The 17,500-nt window shown below is 39.9% G+C and overlaps 1 long non-coding RNA gene across 1 annotated transcript in view; it reads right to left on the reverse strand.

Annotated features, from left to right (window-relative positions):
* LOC136839717 (uncharacterized) overlaps positions 1 to 15,187 on the reverse strand; it is an 83,600-nt gene extending 68,413 nt beyond the window's left edge. The window contains exon 1 of the long non-coding RNA XR_010853435.1: positions 14,947 to 15,187. This is a non-coding gene — a long non-coding RNA (uncharacterized lncRNA). The remainder of the gene's footprint in view (positions 1 to 14,946) is intronic.
* Between the last annotated feature and the right edge of the window lie 2,313 nt (positions 15,188 to 17,500).

The following is a 17,500-nucleotide window of genomic DNA, read 5'->3' on the forward strand; positions in this document are numbered from 1 at the left end:
GAGAGAGAGAGAGAGAGAGAGAGAGAGAGAGAGAGAGAGAGAGAGAGAGAGGGGGCTCAGTCACCCAAATTATCAAAAGGAATAAAGACATATGAACGAATATACAAATAAATGGTTGAGAGAGAGAGAGAGAGAGAGAGAGCTCAATTAAGCTAAAGCAATCAAATGGTGCAAGAACATATATTACTAAATACACAAAACAATGACTTCAATAAAAGTCAAAATATTGAACAAATCCTGGTGTAAATTCGTAAAAATGATGACTTTGATAAAAGCAAGACGGGGGATTCCCCATCTTACGCAAATTTAAAGGTCGTGAGAGCAGCAAATATTTACGCAACAAATACTGACGCGGTCGGGAGACTGAGCCAAAATGATATTTCTTTACGGGAAAGAAAGAACATTAAATGCCCGAATTAAGTCTCTCTCTCTCTTTCTCTCTCTCTCTCTCTCTCACACACACAACCTTTTATTTATATTTCCATTCACTCTTCTAAATTTCTTTTGATCAATCTTGGGTAAAAGTTCTCTCTCTCTCTCTCTCTCTCTCTCTCTCTCTCTCTCTCTCTCTCTCTAAAACATGACACCAACCTTTTATTTATATTTACATTCACTCTTCTAAATTTCTTTTGATTAATCTTGGGTAACTGCGTTCTCTCTCTCTCTCTCTCTCTCTCTCTCTCTCTTCTCTCTCAACAACCTTTTATTTTATATTTCCATTCACTCTTCTAAATTTCTTTTGATCAATCTTGGGTAACTTACGGGAAAGAAACCATTACATTCACTCTTCCAAATTTCTTTTGATTAATCTTGGGTAACTGAGTTCTCTCTCTCTCTCTCTCTCTCTCTCTCTCTCTCTCTCTCTCTCACACAACCTTTTATTTATATTTCCATTCACTCTTCTAAATTTCTTTTGATCAATCTTGGGTAACTGAGTTCTCTCTCTCTCTCTCTCTCTCTCTCTCTCTCTCTCTCTCTCTCTCTCACTCTCTCACACACAACCTTTTATTTATATTTACATTCACTCTTCCAAATTTCTTATGATTAATCTTGGGTAACTGAGTTCTCTCTCTCTCTCTCTCTCTCTCTCTCTCTCTCTCTCTCTCTCTCTCACACACACACACACACACACACACACACACACACACACACACACAACCTTTTATTTATATTTTCATTCACTCTTCTAAATTTCTTTTGATTCATCTTGGGTAACTGAGTTTTCGCTCCCTCTCACACACACACAACCTTTTATTTGTATTTCCATTCACTCCTCTAAATTCCATTTGATTAATCTTGGGTAACTGAGTTCTCTCTCTCTCTCTTTCTTTCTCGCTCTCTCTTTCTCTCTCTCTCTCACACACAACCTTTTATTTATATTTCCATTCATTCCTCTAAATTTCTTTTGATTAATCTTGGGTAACCGAGTTATCCTCTCTCTCTCTCTCTCTCTCTCTCTCTCTCTCTCTCTCTCTCTCTCTCTCTCTCTCTCTCTCTCTCTTTAAATGAGATCCCCACAATGTAAACAAAATCCCCAAATAACAGTAATTATTCCATAATAATTACAAAAACGTTCCGAAATAAAAGCAATTATTCAACAATAATTATAACCACTCATTATCATTATTTTCAAGAGACTCGTAATTCTCATCTTAATTGCTCTTCGCGGCTTAATCAGCATAATTTTTTATTACCGCCGCCTCGTTTTGCATCAGAGAGAGAGAGAGAGAGAGAGAGAGAGAGAGAGAGAGAGAGAGAGAGAGAGTTTTTGGATTGGGCTATCCTTATCAGCAGAGAGATACGATTAAAGAGCTTATAAGAACGATGTAGTTAGAGAGAGAGAGTTTTTTGGAATGGGCTATCCTTATCAGCTGATAATAACACGATACGATTAAAGAGCTTATAAGAACGATGTAGTTATTGAGAGAGAGAGAGAGAGAGAGAGAGAGAGAGAGAGAGAGAGAGAGAGAGAGAGAGAGAGAGAGAGTTTGTGGATTGGACTATCCTTATCAGCTGATAATAACACGATACCCTTAAAGAGCTTATATGAACGATGTGGTTACTGAGAGAGAGAGAGAGAGAGAGAGAGAGAGAGAGAGAGAGAGAGAGAGAGAGAGAGAGAGAGAGTTTGTGGATTGGGCTATCCTTATCAGCTGATAATAACACGATACCCTTAAAGAGCTTATAAGAACGATGTAGTTACTGAGAGAGAGAGAGAGAGAGAGAGAGAGAGAGAGAGAGAGAGAGAGAGAGAGAGAGAGAGAGCTAAAGGAAATGGTCTTACAAACCCGGATATTCATTTGTCCACCTCTGTGACACGGGCGATACAAGATGGAAATGAAGAGACCTGGTGATCCGGGTTAGGTTTTGTTACAGGTCTCTCAGAATAGATTGGCGAACCTGGTATCTCTTGCAATGGAAGGATAGGGAGTTAGGAAGACGAAGACAGGAACGATGGAAGGTAAGGATAAATAACTGAAAAAAAGGGAAGGTTATTTTACTATGTTGCCAATCTCGTTGTGTCATTAAGTGATTGGTTTATCATGAGAGATGTTTGACGCGTTCTCCCCACAAACCAAAGTGGGGAGGCAATCCCCACAAACAAAAGTGGGGAGGCGATTCCCACAAACCAAAGTGGGGAGGTAATCTGTAATAAACCATGATTTATGCAATATATACAAACCAAAGTGGGAGGTAATCCCCATAAACCAAAGTGGGGAGGCAATCACAAACCAAAGTATATATATATATGATTAATATCACAAACCAAAGTGATTCAGGCAATCCACATTACCAAAGTGAAAAATAAAACCGGGGTGCAGGGCAATCCCCACAAACCAAAGTTGGGACTTATTTCCAAGCCATTGACAAAGTGACTGAGGCAATATGAGACATCACAAAGTGGGAGGTATCCCTACAAGAACAAAGTGGAACATACACAAACCGTTAGTGAGACTCCATATCCCCACAAACCGGTGTGAGGTAGGCAGTTCCCACAAACCAAAGTGGGGGTAAAAATCACAACAAACCAAAGTGGGAGACATTGCTGATAAACAAACCAAAGTACCCCACTCAGATTCCCACAAACCCAAGGTGTCATGGAGGTGATTTGGAAACCAAAGTGGGATTTTGAAGATTCCGAGAAAACCAAAGTGGGAGGCAATTCCTCACAAACCAAAGTGGGAGGCAATTCCCACAAACCAAATTGTCATGTGACCAAGATGAGGAATCAATCCCCACAAACCAAAGTAAAGGCACGATAATAAAATGAAACTGTTGATTGAAAACCAAGCCTTGGTCAATTCCAACAAACCAAAGTGAATGTGTCGTCAACTTATCAAACAAAAGTGGAGGCAATTCCCACAGTGCCAAAGGGGAGGCAATTCCCACAAACTTTGCTTTATCGATTCCCACAAACCAAAGTGTGGAAATAACTACAAACCAAAGTGGAAAAATATAGTGATTTAACCAAATGGGAGGAACATGATTCCCACAAACCAAAGTGGGGAAAATTCAGACACCAACAAACGTCCCCAAAACCAAAGTGGTTGCTATCAATGAACTGAAAAAAAGAGGCAATTCCCACATGAAAAAAGATGGGGCTCTATAATTTTAAATAAAAGTGAATATATAGAAAAATTCCCACAAACCTTTTAGGTGATGATAACAAACCATATAAAGAATTAAATAAGAACTCAATAGAAAACTGTGAATAGTGATCTTTAATATAATATGAAAATGATTAAATATATAATATATATATATATTATAATATATATGTATATATGATATATATATAACTGCTATTATGCATATGGTATCAAAAAACTTCAAATCTATTTCCTGTAAAAAGAGACATATAATCAACAAATTTGGTTCCGCATCATACTTTCTTTTAAAGATACCTAGTAGATATTGAGCAACTTAGAAGTTACCTTATACGTCAAATTTAAGAGAAGGTGGCATGGAATATGACCTGCCAAATGTCAAACTAAATAGTGTAGAGATTAATAAATCCAGGCTTTACAGGTGTTTTGGATAAACCTTTCACAAAGGTGCACAGAAACAGCTTTTATCTGAGCTGAGAGAAAGTAAGATGGAATTTCTAAAAGATAATTGAACTGAGGAGGTGCAGTAAAAGAATGAAAGGGTTGCAGCTACGGGCCTAAATTTTACCACAAAAATCTGTACATGGCATTTTGGACAGGAAGGTTAAGTTAAGTATATATGGAATTTTTTAAAAGACCACTGAGCTGATTAACAGCTCTCCTGGGGCTGGCGTAATGTAAAGGTTTAGGCGTGGCTGAGAACCAACTGGTTACCTAGCAACAAGATGTAACAGCTTTTTGGAATTAAATCACATTATGACCAGTCAATTAAATATCACCAGAAATAAATTCCTCTAATTCTTGGATGGCCGGTCGGAGAAGTCGGACGCTGGGCCAACAGCTCTATCCACCCCCCAATGAAGAACTGGGCAGGAAAGGTGGCTGTGTCAGTTGCTGACGCGTAAACTGAAGTAACTGCTAAACCAATCTGATCATTGTTTTCATCAATGTTTTGATCCTGCAAACTCAGGAAATATGGCCAATGCTGAAATTGCTGCTGATTAAATTAGATAAGAATGATTTTAAAAGAAAATGAAAAAGACAAATGCAGTAGCGAACAGTGCATTTGCGCAGTGGCAAAAGATAAATGTCGTTAAAACCAGAAAGCCTGTTGAACAAAAAAAAATTTGCTTTTCGTTTGAATTATAATAATATTTGAAAATTTACTGTCTTCCAAAGAATAACAAAATAATAAACATTTAAGAACAATACACCAATGAAAATGAATCTGGTTAAAAGATGGCAGACAAAAGGTAAAAATACAATGTACATATAAAACTCCGTTAAGTCTTTTAGTTTCAAGTATTTTTGTGAAAAAATGTAAAAAATAAAATAAAAAAAAAAATTGAAAACAAAGAATCAAGAATTATTCCTAGAAAACCTTCGGCACAAAAACATATACCTCATGTTACGTGAAACATTCATGCTACCAACTGGGAAGGGCAAATTAAATAAAAAAAAAACTAATAATGCACTGAAAGGAACGTTACCATGAAAATCTAGCTGTGATTTAAAAAGAAAGTAAAAAAAATGAAATCAGTCAAGGGATAACGAAACTTGATCCTTTAATATCAAAAAGTTTTATTTGTAAATTGTTTAAAGGTTCCGTACGCAGTGTTTTTTTGAAAATCTTTTATTTATCACTTATTTGTAAATTTATTTACTTATTTATAATGTTATATGTTTAGTTTTTATTTATTCATTGCTTGCTTCATTTATTTATCAGGGGATGGAATCTGAGGGGGGTATGGTCTGTTTATCAGCAATGGAGGAGAGTCTATGTGAGGAGGAGGGGGAAATGGGTTTTAAAGGGGAAGGAGGGAGTGGACAGGAGGGGGAGGGGAAGGGGAGTCTCTAACGGGAGGTGTATGTGTAGTCAGGGTACGGGGTTCTTGTAGTAGTATAGGGGATGGTCTCATAAGGGGGATGGCTGGGAAAAATGAGGGGAGATAAGGGTCGAGGAGGGAGGGGAGGGGAGGAGGGAGGTTTCTTATTTTTCAGGAGGAACAGTAAGGTGGGAGAGGAAGGATATAGGGAGGGGAGAGGAAGGAAATATAGGAGGGGATAGAGGAGGAGGGGAGGGGAGGATATAGGATATATATATATATAACTGCTATTATGTGTAAGGTATCAAATTAAGGGATGGGATCTAGAGGGTAAAGAGACATATAATGAGCAAATTTAATGACTTCCATACTTTCTTTTAAAGATACCTAGGGCATTTGAATGTTGAGCAATGGAGGTTAGGTCCTTATACGTAAATATTTAAGAGAGGGTGGCATGGAATATGAAATTTAGGGCAAATGTCAAACGCTGGGACCCATGATGAGGTCATTCAGCGTTGAAACGGAAACTTAAGAGTAAAAGGGCTTTGCAGGTGTAACAGGGGAAAAACCTTTTGCAGGTGCACATGAAACAGCTGTTAGGAGAGGGCTGAGGAAAGTAAGATGGAAGAAAGATAAGGAGAGGGAACGGAGGGGTGAGGGAGGGAAGTAAAGGAATGAAAGGAGGTTGCAGCTGAAGGGAAATGAGGGGAGGGGACAGCAAAGATCTGAAAGGGGATTCTGGACAGGAAGGAAATGGAAGGGAAGGGTATAGGAGTTTAACCAGACCACTGAGCTGATTAAAGGAGGGGAGGGGGGAGTGGAAGGATTAGGGGTGGCTAAGAAACCAACTGGTTACCTAGACAAGGGGAGGGGACAGGGGATTGTGGAATCCGAAAGGGGGATGACAGGGAGAAATGAATTTCTAGGGAGGGGAAGGGGATTCTCTAATTCTTCATTGGCCGGTCGGAGAGGTCGGACGCGGGGCCAACAGGAGGACCCACCCCTCCAATGAAGAACTGGGCAGGAAAGGTGGGAAAGGAGTTGGACGCGTAAACTGAAGTAAGGCTAAACCAAGGGATGAATTGAGGGAAGAGGGGAGTGCTGATGCTGCAAACTCAGGAAATATGTGGCCAATGCAGAAATTGCTGCTATTAAATTAGAATGATTTTAAAAGTAAAAATGAAAAGACAAATGCAGAGCGAAAAGGCAGAATGCGCAGTGGCGAGATAAATCTCGTTAAAAGGAGAAAGCCTGTTGAACAAAAAATCGTGGGGGGTTTCGTTTGAATTTACATTCTATTTGAATTTACTGTACAACCAAAGAACATAACAAAATACATAAACTAAATGCAGAAAGACCAGCGAAGGGGTGAATCTGGTTAAAAGATGGCAGACTAAAAGGTAAAAATACAATGTACAGCATTTGTAAAGAAAACTCCCTTAATTTTTAGTTTCAAGTATTTTTTGTGAAAGAAATAATGTAAAAAAATAAAATAAAAAAAAACATTCGAAAACAAAGAATCAATCGAATTATTCCTAAAAACCTTCGCGCAGAAAAACATATACCTCAGTTACGCCAATTCTATTCTGTTACCCACAAGAGGAATTAAATAAAAAAAAAAACTGAGAGTGCCAGGGAGTTGACGTTACCATGAAAATAAAAGCTGGAGGGGAGGAAGGGAGTAAAAAAATGGAAACCACTTAGGGAATAACGAGGGAGGTAGGAGTAATCTTGCTAAGGTTTTAGGGAGTACCTTTTGGGAGGAGGGACGCAGTGTGAGGGAGGAGGAGGGTCTTTTATTTATCTAGAGGGGGGGAATATTTATTTATTTATTTAGGTTTAATATGAGGGGTTTTATTTATTCATTGTTTGCTTCATTTATTTATTAATGGGGATGGAAGGGGGAGAGGGAGGGTGGGGAAGGAGGAAGGGGAGGTGGGAAGGAGAGGAGGGGAGGATAGGGGAAGGAGGGGAAGGGGGGATAAGCGACGTGGGAGGGGAGGGGAGGGAGGGGAGAGGAGAAAGAGGGAGGGGGGAAGGAAAGGGGGAGGGCAGGGGGAAGAGGAACTGAAGGGTGTGGGAGGGAGGGGAGGGGAGGAAGGGAAGGAAAGAGGGAATGAAGGGGGGGAAATGGACAGGGGAGGGGAGGGGAGGAAAGAAGTGGAAGGGGAAAGGAGGGGGATGGGAGGGAAAACTGAGGGGAGGGGAGGGGAAGGGACGAGGGAAGGGAGGGGAGGAGGGAGGGAAAGGGAGGGGAGAGGAAGGGGATGGGAGGGGAAGGGGATGGCTGGGAGGGGAGGGAAGGAGGGGAGGAGGGAAGAGGGGAGGGGAGGAGGAAAGTGGAGGGAGGGAGGAAGGGGGGGAGGGGAAAGTAGAGTGAAAAGGAGGAAAGGAGAATGGAGGGGAGGGAGGGGAGGGGAAGATGGGTGGGGAAGGGAGGGGGAGTAGAGAGTGAAGGGAAAGGGAGGGGAAGGGTGAAGAGGAAGGGGAGGGTGGAGAGAAGGGAGGAAAGGGGAGGGGGATGGTGAAGGAGAGAGGGGAGGTGAGGGGGAAGGGGAGGCGGAGAGGGAGTAAAGGATAAGCGACGTGGTTGCAGGGGAGGGGAGAGAGAAGGGAGAGGGAGAAGTGAGGGTGAGGGGAGGGAAGGAAAGGGAAGGTGAGAGGAGGGATAGGGAACTGAAGGGAAATGAGGGAGGGGAGGGGACGGGAAGAGGAAAGGGAAGGGAAGGGTAGAGGGGGGAAGGAAATGGAAGGGAAGGGGAGAGGGAGGGGAAAAGAAGTGGAAGGGTAGAGGGAGGGGAAAAGTGGAAAGGGGAGAAGGGGGAAGGGGAACGGAGGGGGGGGGAAGGGAATGTGAGGGTTAAGAAGGGAGGGAGCGGAGGTGTAGGGGAGGGTGAAGGGAAAGGCAGGGGAGGGGGATGAGGGGACGGAAAAAGGGAGGGGATGGGGGGATGGGAAGGGGAAGGGGAAGTTATGGGTAGGGGAGGGAGGGGGAGTTGGAAAGAGAGGGACTGGCTACGAGATATCAAATCAAATCAAATTTAATTTTGTCATGAAATGAAACAGTCTCGTCCCATCATAACTCGCCCCCAAAACGAGAAGAAATGAAATGAATATATGAATAAAATAAAATCTCATTACAGTTTGATGAACCAGACAAATTGAATCTCCGATAGCTTGTGCAGTGTTGTCATTATGAGGCTGTTTGTGAGTGTGGGGGGATTTTTACGCGGGCCCATTGCTTTGTTTTAATACCAGAGTAGGTATAACATTAGTACGTTTCTGCTCTTAAAGATTTCAATAAAGATTTTAACCATGATCATGGTAAAATGTATTATGAGTTACGACATTTAAATGGGGTTGAAAAATAATAACAGAAATATCTTATTCCAACCTAAAGTATACAGATCTACAGAACATAGGCTAAAAAAAAAAAAAAAAAGACTTCACCCACAATTAAGTAAGTATACCTTAGTTTAACCAGACCACAGAGCTGATTATACAACAGCTCTCCTAGAGCTGGCCCGAAGGATTAGACTTATTTTACGTGGCTAAGAACCAATTGGTTACCTAGCAACGGGACCTACAGCTTGTTGTGGAATCCGAACCATATTATAGCAAGAAATTAATTTCTATCACCAGAAATAAATTCCTCTAATTCTTCATTGGCCGGCCGGAAAATCGAACGTGGGCCTAGCAGAGTGCTAGCCGATTACGATATCGACCTGTCCAATGAGGAACTACTTCACCCACAATGTGATCAAATCAAACCCACGAGTTTTGAGCAGTACCCTAACCATTTGGGATGGGAAGGATGGGGGGGGATGGGGGGGCTGCTGCCAGCCCAGCTCAGCGAGGTCCCAAGCCCGGATAAACAGTGATGGAGTCTGGATGGGCATTCGAACGTTAAACATCTGGCCACTCCAATTATGAAAGGAGCCATTCAACACACAAACAAATGTAGGAGACCATATTTAAATACAACTGACACGATTGGGCAGGTGCGGTCTTTGAAAGTCACTGTGAGCAAGCAAAAGCTTAAACTGAACAAAAAAAGGAGAAATAAAGAAAGCCACTCAACACACAAGGTAAGAACTCCTTTTCCTATGTGCCACCATTAAGAAGTGGTCTGGTGAATTAACGGAGAGGGGGTGGGGAGGGGGGGGGAGACAGCACAGAAACTGACCCACCACTCCAGACATTCATAAACATCAACAGACGAACTAACTGCCATTTGATGAGCAAACTCCATTACAACAATCAAGAAAGCATCTTTAACAGCATTTCGGAAATATTTATTAAGTAACAAGTATTTTATTAAACTGTAAAGACAAATTTTACCAACGTATTTTTTGCGCAAAACAAATGAAGTACTAACGATTCTTAGCAATGAAGACATATGCAAACCAGCTGTTAAATAGATCGTTATATGTTTTTGAGACGCGATAGCTAATCTGTTTACTGTTGACCCAAATGTCGTAATAAGTCATAAATAGTACAAACACAACTGCATTTACATTATAAATGATAGCCTACAGCGTAAATATACCGCGTTTTATCTTTCTTAAATACTAATTTAGCAAGGGAGGATAATTACTGGCTTCTTGCAAATCCTAGGCCTATGCTCCTTAAAATGACTTGTACTGAAGTTGGTTTTCCCCTTTCACGTACCAAGAATGCACCAGTGCTATCTAAATTTTAATTTTATTTTATCAGTAATAATTAACAACTATACAATACACTAAAATTTTCAATATGCGAAATTAATACCTAGGCTAATACTAAGTAAGGTTTATCTAAAAGCGAACACTGAATTTCAAGCAAAACCTGAACGAACCTCAAAACTGTAGGCCTATAAATTTTCCTAATTTTCATCAAAAATAACAACAACAACAACAACAACAATAACAAAAGTGTCTTATAACACAGTAACAACTTAACTTATAATAGTATAACATTAACCCAAAACATTACAGTAGAATTTTCTTACCAACCTCGACATAAGAGACACGGGCAGTTAGCAAGTATTTAAACCAACAGCCTAACGCCCTTTTTTGGCTGGACGCGTAACCGGCTTTTGTGATTGATTAGTGACATTTTTTCGCTTAGACCTCATTGCAAGAATCAATTTGACTACCTGGAGGATTACAAGTAAGTATTCCATAATACAGTTTTCACGTATTCTTAAAAATTTGAACGAAACTGAATAAGACATAGTAGGCTATAGTTTTGCAGCTCCGTTTAAATGGTTCTACAAGTTGTGGTGATTCAAAGACGATTTTAAAAGTAAGAGTGCTTTATTTTCACGTGCTGCTCCAGTGGCTAGAACTCGTGCTGGTATAAGGCCTCTTCAAATATAAACAATTCGGTGTTTAGCTTTATTTTAGAACGAAAAACTTGCTTTAAAAAATTATGAACGAAAAACTTACGCCTAGGCTATGCCCATTAATGGTTCACAGACTAGGCTATGCACATTAATGATTCACAGACAATTTTAAAAGCGTAGTGCTTTATTTTCACGGCAACTCCAGGGGCTAGAAAGGTGTTGGCATAGGGCCTCTTTAACCACAATCAACTCGTAGTTTAGCTTCATTGTAGAACGGATAACTTGCTTTAAAAACCGAGGAACGAAAAACTTACTTTACAAAGCTAGTTCGTATAGTGGGGCGGACAACCAAAAAATCGTGCACTTTGGGGTGAAAACGTAAAACTTTGCATAAGTTTACTTTACCCCCAATGAACATTTCTGGGTATGGACCCCAAATAGCAGTGCCTCCTGATGGCTAATATAGGATGTCATCTTTTATCACTCGTTTACCCTTATTTTCATGCAAACTGCACTTTTGGACTGCCTTTCAGCACTTAAATACATTCTGACTTCTAAAGTAATGGGTTTTCGTATCCTAAACTGATCAGAAATAGGTCCAAGCATTAAAAAAATGTAAAAATATCTTAGGGCAGCCATTTTCAAAATGGCCGCCAGGAAGATCAAATTCATCTAGAGGCATTCTAAAAATGATAGAGCCTTGGTCTTAGTGTCTAAACATATGTTTTTGGCTATGAGAAATACTCTGAACCTAAAACAGTTTGCCTGTGGTGAGTCAGACATCTTTTGTAATTCAGAATCGTTGCCAAAATTTCCAGACATTTAGTAGCAACTTTGTTCTTGGATGCCAAATTATAAATATTTTGTTGCAGCTTTGCTTTCGGTAGGTAAATTAATTTATCTGAGGATGGTTGCACTCATAAATATCAGGGTCAGACATTAATGCCTGCCAGACTGCCCAAGGCAGGCAAAAGGTCCTCAGAGACAAGTATACCATGTCAACCACCTGCCAAGGATATAATGGACCATGATGTTGTTGAGACAATCACAATGCTCACCAGAAAGGTCAAGAACAATATGATATCTTTAGATTTATTGAGACATTCAAACCCATACCTGAGCTAAATCATAAGAATAAGCTACCACTCTTCTGCACAAAGAAACAAATGCCAAAGCAAAAGTCACTGGTAACGACACTGAAAGATGACTGCGCCCCAATTCTCGAGGGTATATATAACTTGTCAGTCCCGAGAAGGCAAGCTTGAAGATTTTTCAAGCATGAGAATCAGCCTTATCACCCTTCATCGTGTAAACAAGGTGAAATGAGATTAGGGAACAAGGCTAGTCTTTTATCTGTACTTGAGGCACAAGTGGAACCCCAAGCATAAGCCCAAGATGTGAGGGCATTGGTGATTGATAGAGCTGTGATAGTTCAGATTCTATCACCAAAACCCTCCAAAACCTCCCAAGACTACACTGCAGCGTGTTTGTGCCACTAAACCATCTGGAACATGTGAACAGATTGGATATAGTGTGGGACACCTATGCATCTGACAGCTTGAAGGCTGCCACCAGGGAAATTAGAGGCAAAGGTGTATGTAGAAGGATCACTCTTAGCTCTCCTGTGCCATGCAATTGGCAAAGCTTCCTTAGAGCTGATGAGAACAAAACTGAGCTATTCCAACTGCTCGCAGAACAAGTCACTTCCCTAGTACAGGTAGTAGAAGATACGGAGATCTAAAGCACACATGACAAGAAAGTGCTGACTGCAACAGCTACTGATAAGAGCCTGATTGAACCCAGGTCCTATGAGGAAGGCAAACTCACGGCTAATGCTGCATGTGTCTGATGCAGCCAGTAAAGGGCATCATAGAATAACTGTCAGAACTGCTGACACTGATGATATTGTCATCACTGTGTTCAGTTTGCACAAAATACCTTACCCTGTGTCAGAAGCATGGTGTCCTTTGGAGTCGGAAAGCATCACAGATAGTACGCTGCAGCACATGAAATAGCTGGTGCTTTGGGTCCCTCAAAAGCAAACTCATTAGCAGTCTTCCATGGCTTTACCTGATGTGACGTTACCTCATTCTTTCCTGGTATGAGCAAATCAAGCGTCTGTGACACATGGAATGTTTGATGGGGTAACAGATGAATTTCTGATGTTAGAAGAAGTTCCATCAGAGATTCCAGACAACATAATGAGCCTCCTGGAACAGTTTGTGGCACTCTGGTACGACAGAATGGGAGGGCTATCAAAAGTCAATGAAGTCAGACGGCATCTGTTCGTAAGGAAGTCCAGGGCTTTGGAGCATATCGCCCCAATACAAGCAGCCCTCAAGCAACACACATTGCAAGCTGCGTATCAAGGAGGCCATGTGCTGGGACAGGTGCTTCAAAAGGATCCTGAATTACCAGATCCTGCAGATTGGGGATGGGAGAAGCAAGGTGGATCATCCTGGGTAGCAAAGTGGACATCCCTTCCTCAAGCTCAAGAAACCTGCTATGAGCTTATACATTGTAAATGCAAAAAAGCATGTTCACCTTCCTGCAAATGCTACACAAATGGCTTGAAGTGCACAGCTCTTGTATTTGTGAAGGACAATGCTTTCAGAAGTGACTCATTTTGTCTCAATTGCAGTTGTAATGATTATGCTCATACAGTTTGAATTTTTGTAAGCTGGAAGCTCATTATGGATGTTGTAGGATATATGCATAACCATAAACTCTAAAAATAGTCCACCTTCAAGTTGTTCCTTTGTAATAAGTATCTCTGACTGGTTATATAAGGAATATGTTGGAAGTAGCAAAGCGAGTTCGAGTATCACCTCTTATGTTGCATTTAAGAGATATATATGTCAGATGTTTCAGAAAAATGAACAAATATACTTATTCAAATATGCATTCTCATATAAAAATTTATCAACTTTAATACTCTCACTATTTATTGGTGCATTTGCAGGTAGGTATGCTGAAGTATAGTCAAGAGGTTTGATTCGAAAATTTGCAATAATTGAATATAAGATTACTAAAAGTATTACCAAAGGAGTAAACGTTTATGTCAGCTATTTTGACAATGGCAGACATTATTTAACTTATGTAAATAATAAATGTTGAAATTAATCTGCAGAGACTTGGGAACGACAGACAAAACATATTTTATACATATGAGATAAAGTAATGGAGTCAAAAGTTAGTCTAATGTGGCTAAATAACATTATTGCAGGCCCTATACTGGCCATCGGGAAACAGGGCTGACTGGGGTCCATATTATCCAGAAATGTTCAGTAGGGAGCAAAGTAAACGTGTGCAAAGTTTTATGCTTCTACCCCAAAATGCACGATCGGGTCCAAAATTTGGTAAAATTTTATAACTTGCCAATAAGACTCCAGCCAGGATTTTTTGCACGAAAAACCATTTTGGGGTTTTCATGCAAAAATGACTAGGAAATGATAGGGCTCTAAAAGAAAATTAAAATTCCAATATAACTTAACCTAGGGGTGTTTACTGGTTACAATTTTGCCGTATTAGCTATGGAGTTGGGGGCGATATTCTTACCTCATAAGTCGTAATTTTATTAATTTTTTATTTATTTGCGCATAGTGTTTATAGGGTTCAAAATAACGAGAATGAAGAGCTCTTTTCAAAAATGTAGGTTACAATGTCAAAGCGTGTATTGGCAACTTATAAAATAATACCCTAAATTTGGGGCTAACCATCCCACTAGCTGGCTAGGCTAGGCGCATGGATGTTTCACTGACGGTTTTAAAACGTGTAATGCTTTATTTTCACGGCACCTCCAGGAGCTGGAAATCGCGTTGGCATGCGGTCTCTTTAATCATGAACAATTCGATGTTTGGCTTTATTTTAGAACCAAACGATCTCAAAACGTGTGGTGCTTAATTTTCACGTGCTGCTCTGGAGCTAGGACTCGTCTGGCATAAGGCCTCTTTAATCATAAATAATTCGATTTACAGCTTTACTTTAGTACGAACAACTTTACAAAACTGATTACCCAAAACGGAATTAGGAACGAAAAAATCACTTCACAAAACTGGATCGTAGTCTAGGTTAGGCACCTCGATGACGATTCACAGTCGATTTTGAAAGGTAGTGTTTTATTTTCACAAGCTCTTTAATCGTAAACACTTTGATGTCTAGCTTTATTCTAGAACGAAAGACTTACTTTAAAATAAACTGGATCGTAAAGTTTAGGCAAACACTCACACACAAGTGGTTTCAAAACCTAAGCCTATGCTCTTCATAACTTAACATATACTCAAGTTGCAAACTTGCTTTTAAATGTCAGCTGAATCCTGGTTTATTCTTGACGTCATATTTGTAACGAAAACATGACGGTTATATCAAGAATCTTCCGCTAAAACACTAAACACAGCAATTGTCAAGTGACACCACGTATTGTCGACTGTAGTACACAACTGATATGCTACTATAATGTGTAAATTGGTGACTACCTAACCTCTCCCAAATAATTGCCTTCGGCCATGATTTGAACTCCACGTGTTAGAGCATTAATTTAATTAATTTTCTTTACGAAATTTGTTAAATTAAAGTTGTATTATAAATTAAAAACAAATATTAAGGAGATAAGGAAACGAACAGTTACATTATAAAGGAAACAACATTAGGGAGATAGGAAAACGAATAATAAAATGAATTTGCATTTGAAGACGAATGAAATATGATCTTGTGTTCAACAGACCAAGATTGAATTAGATTATTTAACCAAAGTTACTATACGTTATTTGCTTTTAATAATGAATGCTACCTTTATAATACAAGACGTATATAATATCAAATCTACCGAGACATTACGAGTCGCTGATAATGAAAAACAATGTGAGGACTTACTCGGAATTTAACGCTAAAATTCTCATCCCAAATCTGCAATGACGTCATGAATCCCACGACGGCTCTCGATAAGACGTAAATAAATGCATTGTCATTCGACCAATTGCATTTGCCGGTTGCAAATCTAACCTTATCTTTATTTGGGAGGTTATGAATTAATGGAAGGTCGTTGTATAAGAGTGTCATTAGACCTAATCTGCTGTTTGCTTAGATCTCAAATTTGGTTTGTAAACATACAGTAAATGGTATTCATACCAATGGAGCATCGGAAGGAGAACTAGCATTGGGTAGGTCTATTACCGTTTGTTTTTCTATAACAAACACGTGATACCGTTTGCAGCAAACCGTTTGTTTAATGTTGCTGGTTAACCAAAGTTTGTGAAGGCATGAATTCACTAGACTTATGTTCGTTAGATCCAGTGGGGTAACCTGGTATAACACCCCCTACTCTCTCTCTCTCTCTCTCTCTCTCTCTCTCTCTCTCTCTCTCTCTGTGCCCTTGGTCAACCAGGGACTTTGAAGACAAATTTTTAGTCGCATGTGCGTTAGATTGAGTGGGTGAATTGGTATGATCCACTCTCCACCCCTTCTCTCTCTCTCTCTCTCTCTCTCTCTCTCTCTCTCTCTCTCTCTCTCTCTCTCTCTCTCTCTTATTCAATTGGGCATAAAGATACGTAATGCTCATGAAAACTGATGCTGATTGGATGGCGAGAAGTGATTAGGAAGGAAATGAGAGGCCATGTGAAAATAATGACAGCGGAAGGAAAAATAATTATACGAAATTAAACCCTCACTGAGGACGTGCTTTAAAGTTTTGTGGAGGGAAGCAATTCTCTCTCTCTCTCTCTCTCTCTCTCTCTCTCTCTCTCTCTCTCTCTCTCTCTCTCTCTCTCTCTGCCACTGAGACTGCTTCACTTAATCTCTTAATGTGTTATATTTCCCTTAACGAATCTCCTTAAATGAGTTCTTTTGTATCTTCGCTACTGGGAACAGTATCCAGTCCAGTCTTAAGAACGAATAGAGAGATATAAAGAGCGATAAAGAGATATAAAAGAGATAATGAGAAGTGAAATGCTGCAGCGGTAATTTGGTCTGGTCTGTTAACTCGATACGAGAGCCAGGAACGAAGATCAGAGAAAAGGAGAGTGAAATGGTTTTGGTTGGCCATTTTCTTTTGCGTTAGACCGAACTGAACCGTTACAAAGTTTCATGAATATGTGCAGTAATAACTAGATTAAAGTCATGGTACCGTGGCTTCGTTTGCTTCAAGGTATTCTGCTTAGTTTTAACTTTGAAAAGAAAGGACGTTAAGGTTACGTTTCCTACAGCAAAGAGTAACATGTTGCTTGGTACTATCAACACACCCATGCGCCAAATTCTTAGTACCATCCTGCTTGAGTATATACGATATTAACTAGATTATAATTAAGGTGCCATGGATTCATTTAATTCTAAATATTCTGCATATTTTTAACTGTGAAAAGAAAGGAAGTTAAGGTTACGTTTCCAACAGCAAACGTGGAGTACTGTATGTTGATCAGTGCAGTCGAGTTTATGGTATGTACAGTACTACTAACACAAGCATGCATAAATTCTTAGTACCATCCTGCATGAGTAAGTACCATATTAACTGGATTTCTATTCATGGTACCATGGTTTCATTTGGTTAAAAGATAGTTTGTTTATTTTAACTTTGAAAAGTAAGGAAATTAAGGTTACCTTTCCAACAGCAAACAGGAAGTATGTTGTGTATAGTACTATCAACGCGCTCATGCGCAGTCTTCCTATCTTACTGAATCTTTCTCATTCCTCATTTCTCTCAGCGTTGGAATTCCTTCCTCTACAACCTGTGATTGGTTATTTCATCC

Source organism: Macrobrachium rosenbergii, chromosome 6 (genome assembly GCF_040412425.1).
Source record: "Macrobrachium rosenbergii isolate ZJJX-2024 chromosome 6, ASM4041242v1, whole genome shotgun sequence".
Taxonomy (NCBI): Eukaryota; Metazoa; Arthropoda; class Malacostraca; order Decapoda; family Palaemonidae; genus Macrobrachium; species Macrobrachium rosenbergii.